Source organism: Vulpes lagopus, chromosome 14 (genome assembly GCF_018345385.1).
Source record: "Vulpes lagopus strain Blue_001 chromosome 14, ASM1834538v1, whole genome shotgun sequence".
Taxonomy (NCBI): domain Eukaryota; kingdom Metazoa; phylum Chordata; class Mammalia; order Carnivora; family Canidae; genus Vulpes; species Vulpes lagopus.
This window is the reverse complement of record NC_054837.1, coordinates 13737126-13750349: the sequence shown is the minus strand read 5'-3', so window position 1 is coordinate 13750349 and position 13224 is coordinate 13737126. Positions and strand designations below refer to the sequence as shown.

Here is a 13224-nt window from a genome sequence, read left to right as displayed (position 1 = left end):
TATTCCGAGAACCTTGAGCTCACCATACCTCTATGCGTTATATTAGATTACTTTTATGCTCACCGTAAGTATTTTACTGGTTGTGTGAGGCTTTGTCTTGCCCAGGGCTATAGGGAAGGGAAAAGTTGCCTCCCCCAAATCTTAGGACCACCGTTGGTTTTCTCTGCCTACGTCCCACCCAGCGCCCAATTCCTTCTCCACCTGAGCTCGGGGCCAGCCTTTCCCGCGGAGGGCGTTCTGGCGCCGCGCGGCCCCGCCCACCAGCTGGGGCGTGGCCGTCGGCCCGGCCCCGCCTCTGCCCCGCCCCCGCCTGCCTGCCTGCCTGCCTCCGTCTCCGCGACCGCGGACTGAGGGCCCGAGCTTGCGCGCGCGCTCCCGCTCGCGGCCCGGCTCGGCGTCGGGGGCGCGCTCTGTGTGGCCGCTGCCGCCATGTTGTTGTGGTTGTGAGAAGGCAGCGGTGGCAGCGGAGGAGCAGCCGGACGAGACGCTCCAGCGGCTCAGGCGCTGCCCCCCGCCGGCCCTGGCTGGGAGCCTAGTGGGGTGGCGGAGGAGGCCGTGCCGTGGCGAGCCTCGCCATGTCCTGCCGCCCGGTAAGAACGTCCCCCCCTCCTCCCGGGGTGAGGAGGGGCCGGAGGAGGGGCCGGCCTCGGCCGCGGCGCAGCGGCTGTCACCCTCTGAGGAGGAGGCGGCCCGCGGGGGGCTGGGGACAGCGTGGCCTGGGGAAGGGTGTCCTGGGCGGCGGCCGCGGCCGCCAGGGGGAGGCGTGGGGAGTGGGAGCGCAGCGGCTGGGCTCGGCCCCGACCCTCGGCGCGGGGGAGGCGGGGTCCCGGGCGGCCATCCCGGGGACCTGGCAGGGATGGGCCCGTGGGGAGAGGGGTGTGAAGTGCCGCCCCTGGAGCGTCCGGAGAAGTGCCCGCGGACCCCGGGAGGTGAGTGAGACCCCCCCCCCCCGCCCCTCGCTCCCGACCGGGTCTGTGGCGAGAGGCGGAGGTCGGGGGCCAGCAGAGCCCCCGGGGCGAGCGGTGCGGGCCCGGGACTTGTGGGAAGGAGGAGTGGCCGACTCTGCAGCAGGGCATCCTCCTGACCTGGTAGTACTTGGGTGGGAAGGATGGTTCGGAGGCGGTTAAGAGCAGGGGACGCTGGTCAAACAGCTCCGCGAAAAAGGATTTCCTAGGTGGAAATTGTGCCGCTTAGGACCCCTGCGATAATTTTGTTGCTTGTACTTTGGGCTGGAAAACTTCCATCGAAATAATGGGGTCAATTTTATGGTCACTTTAATAAACTTCTTTGGGGCCTGATAATCTCGTTTGAGTTTTGTACTTGATGTTCAGTTAGCTGTTGATGTTCAAGTGTCTTCTCCAGTCAGAGGCCTAAATTTTCGACTGATTTAATATCTTGACACCCGCTTTGTTTATCTGACAGAGTCTAATTTTTCACAACGAAAAAAATGTGTGTACTCTTGTAGTTGAGGTTCAACTTCTTTTCTCACAATGTGGACAGTGATGCTATCAAAGGCTTGGGTTGAATTACACGAGATGATTTTTTATGTAAGACGTTTGTGATTTGTACCTGGAGAGGTGACCGGGACTTTCTCCTTTTTAGATTAAAGGCTGTTTCTGTAGAGCCAGAAGCATGGTCTATGTTATTTTTGCTGGAAGACCCAAGTAAGGTGGGTTGGTGACACGCAAAAAGTCTTCCCTTCTAGGGTCTTTGACTTGAGTGGGTAGAAGAGCTTACAGAATGATACAGTTTTGAGTAAGCCCAGTGTAGTATACTAAACTGAATTTGGAGGGTTCTAGGATTTTAGATTGGCTGCCTATGAGGGCCTCTTTCAGCTCTAATTACTTAACTCCCTCATTTTCAGGTGACCCAGAGCAGTTCAAGTGACCAGCAGAGTGGTGCAGCCCCATTTGTAGTTAATAGCAAGTCATAGGAGAACCCATGTTTCTCAACTTGTAGGCCAAGTTCTTTAGTTCAGTGGTTACCTAAATACAGTCATGAGAAATAGTATGGACTGCCTTAAATTCCTGAGCTTCATGTAGAAGGATCTGGTTAATTAAAATCTCTAAGGGTGGGGCCTGGGAATCCATTCTTACGAAGTTCCCTGAATGATTCTGGTCAGCCAGGTCTGTGAACCTGTGAAAGTCAGCTTTAGGTCACCCTTGGTATTCCATAAGGTTCCCATTAATTATGACTTCTGAGAATGCTTTTAATTCTTTATAGAGCTTTAAGAATTTGAGAGGTAGGGAAGAAGGGGAAGCCTGAGAAATTTAAAACTGAAAATTGAGCATATCTTAAAAAATAATGGATTTAGGTAGGGGAATTAGATTTGTTGTTAGAAGTTATTTGTGCAAGTCTTTGGGAACACATTTGATAAAATTAGATGCTGCTTGACTGGACGTATACCTAGAGATATATAAGAGGATCTAGAGGAAAGAAAAGGAGAGGGAGAGGCAAAAAGTCTACTTCTGGCTCACAAAGGGGTCCATGGTAGGTGCTTCATATCAACATTATGCTTGCTCCTAAACCATCTGACTCAGATTTCTAGTAAAGTGAGGGTAGGGTGGGTGGGTTAGCAGTCATCTGAAATGAGGGTTGTGCACCAGGAAGGTTATTGTGGATTGTGAAAAGTTCTTGAAATTTGCCCCAGGCCATGAGGAGTGGTAAAGTCAGTTTTTAAATCTGTTGTAGTTCTGGTTAACACCTTCTGTGGTAAAATGGAATGGTGAATTACCCAAGAAATACTCATGTTGCACCGGGAGTGTGGTAAGGTTTGTTGCAAGTTTGGAAGAATTGGCAGAAAATATTATAGTTATGTAGAGTAGTGAAGGAGTTTGGTAAATACCCTGTCGTTGTCCAGTTTGAGAGCCAGAGGCTGTTTTGTTTTCTTGGATCTCCAGTTTTCTTGGTATCTCCAGTGTCTAGCACAGTTCCCACAGCATATACTGTACTCTCAGGTATTTTTTGAGCAAGTGGGTAGTATTGAGATGTGAAGAAAAATGTGGTTGATAACTTTATTAAAAATTATTAATAAAAGATATTATAGAAGTTATTAAAAGCTACTTTAGGGGGTGCCTGGGTGGCTCAGTTGGTTGAGCGTCTGACTTTGGCTCAGGTCATGATCTCCAGGGCTCCCCACTCAGGAGGGAGTCTGCTTGTTCCTGTGCCCCTCTCTCTGCTTATGCTCGCATGCATGTGCATACCCTCTCTCTCAAATAAAATATTAAAAAAGCTACTTGATACCTCACATTGGCTTAAAGACCCAGGTAGTTTAGAACTTTGGGATTCCTTCAAGAGGTTCTGTATTCCTAGGGGCTCCTGGTTTGCTTAGTTGGTAGAGCATGTGACTCTTGATCTCAAGGTTGTAAGTTTGAGTTCCATGTTCGATATAGAGATTATTTAAAAATAAAATCTTTACAAAATAGAGGCTTTTCTCCTACCCCCCCCCCCCCCCCCGTCATTGTAAACTATCTCCCAGTTTTTGGGTCTTGAATGTGTCTTTTTTTGGGTGTAGTGGGCCTTTTTAGTGACTTTTTGTTAGATGCAGACATGTTTAGAATGATGGGAAACTGTCAATTGGCAGGGATTCTGTGTTAATTGACTATGTCACTACTGTTAGGAATGTTTCTTCTCTGGACCTGTTTTCTGATGTATAAAATTAAAGGCCTGTACTTGTTGAACTCAGGTTTCTTCAGCCTGATTCTGCATGTCTTTTTTTTTTTTTTTAAGAAATATATTTTTATTTTTTTAAAGTAAGCTCTACACTCAACATGGGGCTGAACTCCCAGTCCCAAGATCAAAAGTCACGTGTTCTACTGACAGAGCCAGCCAGACGCTCCTCTGCAAATCTTCAACAATTTGTAATTATGTTATTCAGTATTCATCTTATGTAGGTAGATGCACCTTTTTAATTAAAAAAAAAAAAAGCCCTGAAGGGATGCCTGGGTGGCTCAGCCGTTGAAGGTCTGCCTTAGGCTCAGGGCGTGATCCCAGAGTCCTGGGATCTAGGATCAAGTTGCATGTTGGGCTCTATGCATGGAGCCTATTTCTCCCTCTGCCCATGTCTCGGCCGTCTCTCTCTGTCTCTCATAAGTAAATAAATAAAATCTTAAAAAAAAAAAGCCCTGAACATTTTTGGGTTCTACTCATAGCTTATATAGATTTTAGACATTGTCCAAAAGTGCTCTGGAAATTGAGTGCATGTTGCAAGTATTATGCAGAAACACATGGTTACACTGTTGTAATTCACTTAGTGTTGAAATCAAATGAATTTCACATAAGGAACTTCATAATTTAGTGTGAAGCCACAAGATTAAGAATGGTTTAGGGAAGTTTGTGTAATTTATGTGCCTAGTTGTTTCTTACAGACCACCCAATTCTGTAATTTTTTTTTTTTTAATTCATGAGAGACACAGAGAGAGAGGCAGAGATACAGGCAGAGGGAGACGCAGGCTCCATGCAGGGAGCCTAACCTGGGACTCGATCCTGGGTCTCTAGGATCATGCCTTGGGCCGAAGGTGGCACTAAACAGCTGAGCCACCCAGGCTGCCCCCAATTCTGTAATTTTCTCTGGTGAATTTATAGTAATTTTATAATCAGTGAAACATTCACTTAAGACATAGTATGAGATCAAATCCATACTGGATTGAACTAGAATTCCTAATAATTTTAGAGGCTACCAAAATTAACATTGCTGTTTTTAATTTTTATTTTGATACCAATATTGATAGAATGCTTTAAGTTTAATTTTTTTTAAGATTTTATTTATTCACGAGAGACAGAGAGAGAGAGAAAGAGAGAGAGAGGCAGAGACATAGAGAGAGAAGCAGGATCCATGTAAGGAACCAGACGTCGGACTCGATCCGGGGTCTCCAGGATCACACCCTGGGCTGAAGGCCGCTCTAGACGGCTAAACCACCCAGGCTACCCTCATTTTCATTTTTTTATCTAGAAACTAAAATATATATTTAAAAAATATATTTTAGTTTCTATATTTAAATTTTATATTTATATATAAAATGTATGTTTATTAGGTAAAATCTACACCGAATGTGAGTTTACTTGGTGTAAACTCACGATCCTAGGTATTTTTTTTTAAAGATTTATTTATTTATTTATTTATTTTTATTATTATTTTTTTTATTTATGATAGGCACACAGTGAGAGAGAGAGGCAGAGACATAGGCAGAGGGAGAAGCAGGCTCCATGCACCGGGAGCCTGACGTGGGATTCGATCCTGGGTCTCCAGGATCGCGCCCTGGTCCAAAGGCAGGCGCCAAACCGCTGCGCCACCCAGGGATCCCAGATTTATTTATTTATTTATGATAGACATAGAGAGAGAGAGAGAGGCAGAGACACAGGAGGAGGGAGAAGCAGGCTCCATGCTGGGAGCCCGATGTGGGACTTGATCCCGGGACTCCATGATCGCGCCCTTGGCCCAAGGCAGGTGCTAAACCGCTGAGCCACCCAGGGATCCCACGATCCTAGGTATTGAGTGGCATGCTATACTGACTGAGCCAGCCAGGTGTGCCTAGAAACTTAATATCCACATCATGTTCATATTTATCTCAAATGTTCAAAATGAAAATTGTAGCCTGAGAATGGGTAGACAGGGAAGTCCTGGGTTCAAGCTTAAGTTGTGTTCCTTGTTAGTTGTGTTATTTCTGGCAAGCCACATAATCCCTCTGAGCTTCATTCTCTCATTAATAAAAGGAAGAATAACTTTTTATTTCAGTTTGTCAGGGTGGCTCAAATGGAATGGTATATATGAAAAGCAATCTAAAAATGTAAGAATATGATACTGTATTAGAATCCTATTTTATTTTCTTGGAAGAGTTGGCTTGTGGAGCAGTGGTAAACCTACTTCATGTTGTCAAGTGCAGAATTTACTAATGTCACTAATAAGGCACCAAAAAAGATTACTACTTCCATACTCCGTCTGGAGAAACCTTTCAGCACTTACATCCTGTCTACCAATAGGAATAGTCACAGGGGCACCCAGCTGGGTCAGCAGAAGAGCGTGAAACTCTTGATCTTGGGGCAGTGAATTTGGGCCCTACTTTGGGTGCAGAGAGTACTTAAATATTAAAAACAACAGGGAGTTGTCACAATGCAGCAGGAACTTCAGAGAGGTCTCACAATTTGCACTTGAAATAGATTTGCTAGATTTTACCCATTTTATCATGTTGGAGTGGTAGTAGATGGTGGAATGTGGTAGAAGGAGGTTAGTACATTATGTGTGAAGTTTAGGGCTAAGTTTTCTAAATGCCAAGTGGCAACATCATAGGGCAAAGTTAAGAGTGTGGTGATTTTAAAACATTAAAAGAAATAAGTAATATCAGTATATTGCAAATGGTAAAAGTATTGATTTGAGAAGTCTCTTTTATATGCTTATGTACTGGGTTATAACATAAAATATATATTTTTTCTTGAGTTGTAAAACTTTGAAGTAATTGCTTAGGGATATGATATCTGGGCTTTGCAGTTAGGATGACTAAGATAGTAAGTATAAAACGAAAAACTACAGGGAAATTGTGAAGTTGGGTTAAATTAAAGTTATTTCTGTTAAGGGTAAAATACCTCATTGCTCTGTTATAAATCGTTGATTTGATGAGCCAAGGTAAGACATAATTTTTTTTAACTTTTTAAAAAATATTTAATTTATTTATGAGAGACACACAGAGAGAGGCAGAGACATAGGCAGAGGGAGAAAGCAGACTCCCTGAGGGGATCACTCTGGGATCACGACCTGAGCCAGATGCTCAATCGCTGAACCACCTAGGCATCCCAGCAAGACATAAATATGCTAATATTCTTAAGCACTTTTTTCCCTTAAGTGGACTACTTGGTAGCTACAGAGGTATTGTCTTGGTGCTATTTGAAAACCCCAACTTGGATTTGTCCAGGCCTGGATCTGTTTTGTGCCGATTTGTGTCTCACACAGTACTTAGAATGATTATTCTCTGGGTTCTGAGTTTACTTCTTCAGTAGCTAATGCTTTTAATTTTTTTCTTTTAAGATTTTATTTTGAAGTAATCTCTACACCTAATGTGGGGCTTGAACTCACAACCTGGAGATCAAGAGTTACATGCTTTACTGACTGAGCCAGCCAGGCACCCCAGTAGCTAATGCCTTTATGGAGCTTAGTTCCAGAAGAGAACTATATAAATTCATTTAGTTCTTTAAATTATTCATTGATAAGCTGGCAAACTATAAGGAATTATCGGTATATTGATAAATCCTAACATATTTGGCAAGAATTGGTGTAAAAATAAAATGGCTAATTTAAAATTAAGGTAATTCTTTTTTTTTTTTTGTTCTATATCTATCATTTTTCTAGAAGATAAATCTAATTGTAAATTATGTAGACTGACTCCATAAATCACATGGGGCAAAGTAGTGTTTATAAAGAAGTTTCTGAAGTACTACAGGGCAATAAGAAAGAATTTTAACATAGTCTGATTTTTAATTTCAAAATGAAATTGTTATTTCTGATTGTGAAAGCTACAAGTACATACTCTGTGTGTGTGTGTGTGTGTGTGTGTGTGTACCCTACAAAAAACAAGATTGAGATTACTCAGCAGAATAGAGATAACGCATGGTCCTACTTAGATGTGATTTTTGGTATTATCCTTTTTTCTTATATATTATCTACCAAATACTTCAAAAAGAACAACTTTCCATGTCAAATTGATGTACCGTTAATGGTTATTTAGTGTTGTGATGTGGATACGTAACTTACAACAATTCTCTATTAATTGACATTTTCAATTTTTCTCTTAAAACAGTGCTGTCCTGAACTCCTTTGGACTTTTTAAAGATTTTATTTTTTCATTCATGAGAGACAGAGAGGCAGAGACATAGGCAGAGGGAGAAGCTCCCTGTGGAGAGCCTGTTGGGGAACTTGATCTCAGGACCCCGGGATCACGACCTTGATCCAAAGGCAGATGCTCAACCACTGTGCCACCCAGACATCCAGAGTTTTAAATTTGAACATACTCAAGATATCCTATAGAAGAAATGTCTATTTTAAAGTCTCTCCAACAGGAGAGAAGACGCATTCCATTGAGTGTTGAACTCTTGGTTTGGGCTCAGGTCATCATCTCAGGATGGTGAGATCCAGCCCTGCATCTGGCTCTGTGCTTGGCTCTGGGTCTGTTTGAGATTCTCTTTCCTTCTCCCTGCCCCTTGATGTTTGTGCTCTCTCTCATGTGTTTTCTGTCTCTCTCTAAAATGGATAAATCAATCTTTAGGGACGCCTGGGTGGCTCAGTGGTTGAGCGTTTGCCTTCGGCTCAGGTTGTGATCCCAGAGTTCCCAGAATTTAGTTCCACATCGGGCTCCCTGCAAGGAGCCTGCTTCTCCCTCTGCCTGTGTCTCTGTCTTTCATGAATAAATAAGTAAAATTTTTAAAAATAAAAGCACTTGAGTGGCTCAGTCTGTTAAGTGCCTGCCTTTGGCTCAGATCATGATCTCAGGGTCCTGAGATCCAGCCCTATAGCGGGCTCCCTGCTCAGTGGGGAGTTGGCCTCTCCCTCTGCCCCTCCCTCTGCTCATTATTGATCGCTATCTCAAAAAAATAAATCTTAAAAAAAAAAAGTCCCACAAACAACATATTAGTGTTCAGGTCTGCATGTTCTTGCTAGTGATTTATTATTTTTTGTTGGTGGGAGTTTAAAATAATTTGGGAATAGTTTTCCTTTTTTCAGCATCAGGTCTTAGCTTCTACAGTTTAACTGGAAGTGGTGGTAAAAATGAGAGTGCGGTGATAATACATTAAGCTAGTGGTTTCTAAAATTTTTGATCATCTCAGTGGTAAAAAAGTTTTAGCATTAATCCTCACTCTTAAGTATTTAATTTACAAACAATATAGTAACTGGTTATTTACCTTATAGAAACAAATTTAACAAGGATGAGAATAAAAAATAAAGTTCAAATAGTTTTCTTCTTTACCCCATTGGAGCATTTTGAGTGCTTCTTGAGGCATATTTTACTTTGGATATCTCTGCTTTAGACTTGTAAGATTTAATGTTGGGCCATTATTTATAATTATTTTGGGGGCATTTCCCCTGGTTCTGTAAATGGGTCAGTCTAGTTGGATTATGATGGTCTGTAAAGTGTGCCATGCTTTTGGGAGTCCTATCTGCAATAAAGGCAAACATAAACCTTGTTCAAAGTGTCAGTTTGATACCGTTTGTTATCATTGAGGTGGCTGAATTTGAAGAGGAAAAAATTCTGGGATAGGAAACAGTGTAGTCTGTTTCTCTTAGAAACTATGTAAGTAATCTATTTCTCTTAAAATAGAGATTTCTCTGTTCTTGCTTAGATATGATACTGTGTAGAATATATTTTAATAAGTCTGTGCTTTATGGAAAGTGGTTTGGTTATAACATCCCTGCTTTCTAAGAGCCTGGAGACTGAGGGAAGGGATGAATAATTGCTACTTACTTTCCTTTGTTTGCAGAGTACCACAATTAATCTGTCATTCTAACTCCATTTGGAAGAGCCTGAATCTCTAACTTTTAAAAAAAGCTTTATTGGACTGAAACTCTCCATGATGAATCTTAGATTAAAAAGTAACTTTTTAGATTAAGTTTGAATACATTGCTTTTGATTTATTCCTGCCCCCAACCCTCACCGTAATTTATGAAATCAGGAAATGGTACTTTTTGTATTAGAAAGACGGGTCTCTTTCTCTTCCCATCCTGGGGAACTTAATTTCAGTTATTTCATATGGTTCATTGTCAGAGACAGATAATATTGAGGTCTTCGAGATTATGAAAGAGCTATTTGTGATTATTATTTTTGTCATTTAAAAAAATGAGATGATTTATGTTGAAGGTGGTTGCTGTGTACAGTGTTTTCTTTTTACCTTACATAGCATGATTTCTTTTTTTTTTTTTTCATAGCATGATTTCTAATGTGCTTTTACATCTACCTTCTTAGACCCTCAAGGATTTGAGACATATTTTTTTCTAAGATTTAATTATTTATTCATGAGAGACACACAGAGAGAGGCAGAGACACAGGCAGAGAGAGAAGCAAGCTCCATGCAGGGAGCCCGATGTGGGACTCGATCCCGGGTCTCCAGGATTATGCTCTGGGCTGAAGGCAGATGCCCCAGCCAGTGAGCCACGTAGGCATCCCTTGAGAGCATAATTTAATGAGTGGTGTGATTTCTGTTCCTTTGAGGCTACATGTCTAGTGTTAGATACCATATTTAGAGAGGTAGACTCTTAAGCCCTGCAGAAGGTAGGTACTGATGGCTGTTCTCCCTTACTTCCCAGCACTTATGTACTACCTGGTACAGAGTAAGGTATCAATATCCCTGGACTGTTTAAAACTCTTACATATTTATTTACGCATATAATAAATAAGTTACAGTGTTGTAAAACTAATAGTTACATTTTTCTGTAGTTACATTGTTCTTTCATCTGATGTGCACAGAAAATATTTTTTGTGGGAGAGATCATTAATTTTAATTACATCAGCCTTTCAGATTAAAAAAAATATTTTTCATGCTTTCAGTTATTTTACCTTTTCCTAAGGGTAGTTTTAAGGAAACAAACAAACAAAAAATCAGTCTTGATTTAATTCCTATTACTACATATGTTTCTCCTACTGCCAAGATGTGTGTGTGTGTGAGAGAGAGAGAGAGAGAGAGAGATGTAGTAGGCTGCTACTTAAGAAGGAAACATTAGTTTTTGGGTATACAATGGTTCTTGAAATACGGACTCTGGTTGCCATGGGGTGAATGAAAAGGAGCACATAAAAGTTCTTTCATTTGTCTCCCTCTCTCCAGTTCCATGTGTACATACATGGTTTGCCTTAGAAAACACTGAGGAAAATTAGTCTTCAAAAGAACTAGTATTGTTCTTTTTCTGCTGTACTTAAAATCCTGTTTAGTAAGTTAACTAATAAACTTTTATGAAAGAGACCCTAGAAAGACAGGAATAGAAATATTAATAATGATTGATTTCTGGCTGGTAGAATAGTGTAACTTTTCTGCTTCATATTCTTCTGTAGTTTTCCAATTTTGTATGAGCATGCATTATTAGGAAAAATTGCTATTTTAGAGTACATTTTGATGTCTTTAGTTTTCATTGGGTGTCTTATGAGCGTTTAAGTCATAGTCATCACTGGATAGTTAAGTGGCTCCCGTTCTAAGCAGAGTGCAGTTGTAGGAAGTGGTAGGGGAGAAATGGTGCAAGGTAATTTGAACTTTCTCATTGTAAACTCCACTGAGACTGAGCTTTGATCATATTTAAACACCAGAAGACCTCCATCTAATTTTCTTCTTCCTGATGAGCTGATTGAGAATTATGACTGATGCCTTGAAAAGAAAAATTAGATTCTGTGAACTCTAAACACAGGACTCGGCCTGAATTTCCCAATTCTCCTGCTGACTTGCCATGTAGACTTGAGTAAGTTCTATAGCTGTGTGTGTATTTTAAATATCAAGTGGGATTACAGCATTCAGAGGTGATAGGCTTTTATACATGTAATTTGAATTGGAGGATATTTAGATAAAAATTATGACAGTATAGTCTCATTGGGGTTTGGTGTTAAATTACAGCTGGGAGTTGAGCCACTGTAATTTATGTACTAATCTGGTGATATTTTAGGAAGATCTATGCAATGTATCTTTTAGAGTTTAAGTGATTAGATAGAGCCTGTCAGTTTGTGGTTTTTTTCCCCCCCTGCACATTAAGTTTTGTATTTCTAGGGTAAGGCATTTGTAATTATCTACCCTTTATATATATATATATATATACATATATATATATATATATATTAAGAATAAGTTTAAAGTTGAAGAGCAATCAAGGTAATAAATGTAAGTACTATAAGTTTATGGGGATTTTTACTTAGAAGTTTTATAGTAAAGAATATCAAGCTTGTGAAAAGAAAATACCCTATAGAAGTCTACAAAGCCCCTTTTCTTTTCCTAAATTCCATACCATGTTTCCTTTTTTAAAAGTAAAATTTAGATATTTCAAAAATTCAGAAAAATATAGAGAATAATTTAACAAATGTCATGTACTTAATAGATGTTGATTTAGATTTAATATATGTTGACATTGTTAGATTTCCTGAAAGGTACATTTATGTTTGTTTTTAAAACTTTTTTTTTTTTTTTTTAAATTTTTTTTTTTTTTTTAAATTTATTTATGATAGTCACAGAGAGAGAGAGAGGCAGAGACACAGGCAGAGGGAGGAGAAACAGGCTCCATGCACCGGGAGCCCGACGTGGGATTCGATCCCGGGTCTCCAGGATCGGGCCCTGGGCCAAAAAGGCAGGCGCCAAACCGCTGCGCCACCCAGGGATCCCTGTTTTTAAAACTTAAATATTATACAACTGGAGTCCCTTTTGCTCTTCTCCTAGATCCTGTTTCCATTACTCAGAGGTTGCTTATCTTAGCCCATGCTCTTATGCTCTTCCTGTAGATGTACTTACCTTGTAGTATTACGTGTTTCAGATACATGTGGTACATAAGTATATATATATTGCAGTTTGAAAAGCTTGAAATTTATCTGAATCAATATATATGTATTTACTTCATTTGCTTTAATAGTTATATAGTATTTGGTTGTGTGAACAGAAAAATTTTAGTCCCCTATTTATAGATAGTTGTTTTCAAATAATATATAAATTTAAACATTTCCCTCTAATAGGATCAAACTGTACAGGGTGATCTACAATTGGCTTTTTTCCTCACAATAATGGTGTATTACATCTTACCCTATCACAAAATGTGGATATACCCATTTTTAAGGACTGTATAGTTAATTTTTTTTTCTTTTTAAGTTTAAGTAATCTCTGTACCCAGTATGGGGCTCAAGGTTATGACCCTAAGATCAAGAGTCAGATGCTGCACCAACTGAGCCAGCCCCCTATGTAGTTTTTTTTTTTTTTTTTAAACTTGAGAGACACTACACTTATTTATTCTAGTCCTTTACTAATTGGCATCTAGGGATTTTTTTTTTTTTGGCCTTTTTTATGATCCTCAAAAGTGCTGTCTATAATTGATAGCTTTCTACTTTATACTTTTGAACAATGGTAGGATTACTTCTACAGAAACAGTTCTGCATGGGATGCCTGAGTGGCTCAGTGGTTGAGCATCTGCCTTTGGCTCAGGTTGTGATCCTGGGATCGAGTCCCCCATAAGGCTCCCTGCTCCTCTGCCTTTCTCTCTGTGTTTCTCATGAATACATAAATAAAATC

At 40.5% G+C, this 13224-nt stretch overlaps 1 protein-coding gene across 10 annotated transcripts in view; it reads left to right on the top strand.

Moving 5' to 3' along the window:
* Positions 1 to 350: 350 nt before the first annotated feature.
* MTMR3 (myotubularin related protein 3) overlaps positions 351 to 13224 on the top strand; it is a 140815-nt gene continuing 127941 nt past the window's right edge. For 7 of the 10 annotated variants that reach the window (XM_041729321.1, XM_041729320.1, XM_041729317.1 and 4 more), the window contains exon 1: positions 352 to 590. The gene's annotated coding sequence lies outside the window, so the exon portion shown is untranslated. Of the gene's footprint in view, positions 591 to 774; positions 930 to 13224 lie in introns of those variants that run through there. The other 3 variants (XM_041729319.1, XM_041729318.1, XM_041729311.1) reach the window with 2 other exon arrangements.